Raw genomic sequence first — 2,038 nt, forward strand, 5'->3', positions numbered from 1 at the left:
ATTTAGAGTACTATGTTAATTGTGTTAAAGAACTGAAACATATGTGTAAAATCAGAAGGTTTAACGTTGTGCATGTCACCAAAAAAAAAAAAAGAAGGTTTAACGTTGTTGTTATTCTATTTCAGTTTTTTATTTTTTATTTTTGTAAACAAAATTGTTGACTAATAGCAGAGAATTGCAATTTTACAGTGTGCAATATTTGGGGAAAAAATATCATTATCAATGAATGATTCTTGGTGACAGTTTTTTTTGAAGGTTAAAAGTATGTCACGAATATTTGGAGCAATTATAAACATTGTCCCAAACATTTTTATATCGTTATATTTAATTTGTATCCAAAATGTTTTAAAGGTGATTTAATATTATCTTACTTTTAACCACATCTAAACTATTAATGGAGGGTGTAAAGCTTATTATGAGTCTTTTATAAATTAATTTTTCTTTATTTTTCTGTTTTTAATTTTATTATTTAAACTATTTTTTAAATTTACTGAAAATAGTAATAAAAAAGAAATTTGTCACATGCAACATTTCTTATATATGTCATAAGATTTTTTAGTAGTATTTTATTATTGAGTTATGATTTCAAACATTTGTATGTAGATCTCTATATTGACATACATCATCATCATTATTAAATTGCGACATTATTGTTAATCAAAGGTTTAGGAGAAGGGATACCTAGATATGTACGGTGTACCTTAAATTATATTTAAATTTTGAATTAATTTCAAGTATGGAAGTTATTTTAGATAATTGTTAAAGTCATTAATAAGATATATGACTGATAAGATAAGAATATTATTATAAGTAGTAATTCTTATGGGCGTTGAAATATTTTAAATCATCTATGAAATAATTAATATCATAGCTAGAATTTAACTTTTGAATGGAACATGTTTGATTCAGCGAAGAGTTGATTAGTGTTAACTCAAATAAAAAACAAACATAAGAGGAAAATGTTAGTTACTTAATATTTCCCAAAATTATATTCTATAAAAACTATTATAGTTGTCACTCAACATTACTTTTTAACACCATTTATGTTAGCAATTTTATACGCAACATTTTGAAAAATATTATTTATGAGAGTAATTACCCAAATCAATTTTTATGATTTTTAAAATTGGACATTTTAGTCCTCTAACTTTTGAAATACAAAAATTTTTTTTTTCCAAATTTAACTTCGACAGACAAATCAGTCCTTGACAATATTTCTCCATCAATGACAAATGAAAAACGCTGACGTGAAGCCCTGGACTAGCACACGTGGCAGTCAATCGTCCACGTGTGCAAAAAGACAGATCAGTCACTGGGCTTAAACTACGTCGTTTTGGAAAATGGCATATATACATCCTCTCTGTTTCCTTCTTTTGAAAACGAAAGGACTCAAGACCCACCCCTTCTTCTTCAATTTACAGAGAGAACTGTAATCCCTTTTCAATGTTAAACCCCAGATCATTGCCCACATCATCGCCATCATCCTATTTCATCAGTGTCACCTTCAACCTCCGTCATCCACAATCAACCGTGTCAACCCCAACGTCATCATTCTGTTCTTTGCCGTTACTGTTGGCGCCAAGTCAGATGCAACGAACAAGTGGTTGTGACCACTAAAGACTCGCATTGAAGAAGGTTAGAAACCCATTATTTATTCTTAGCTACCATTATAGTTATAGTGATGAGTATTTTATTATTTGGCCTAGGATATAAAAATTTGTGATTGAATATTGTAATAGTTTATTCATCCTCTGATTTCTGTTCTGGTTATTATTATGAGACGAAAAAGAATGAACCAGGAAGTAGGAATTTTTATTGAACTTTGTAGTGGTACTTGTTTTTAATAAATTATTATATGTTATGTTCAGTGGCGGAGGATTTCGTGATTCCTGTGTTCCACCATGGTGGTCATTTTGAGAGGGATAACAATGGAGTACTACTGTACATTGATGGTAAAGTAGAGAGGTTTCCAAGGATAGACTTTGATCTCATCTATTTCTTTGATCTGCTGACTCTATTCAAAGATTTAGGATATCTA

The sequence above is a fragment of the Arachis ipaensis genome, chromosome B06 (genome assembly GCF_000816755.2).
Source record: "Arachis ipaensis cultivar K30076 chromosome B06, Araip1.1, whole genome shotgun sequence".
NCBI lineage: Eukaryota > Viridiplantae > Streptophyta > Magnoliopsida > Fabales > Fabaceae > Arachis > Arachis ipaensis.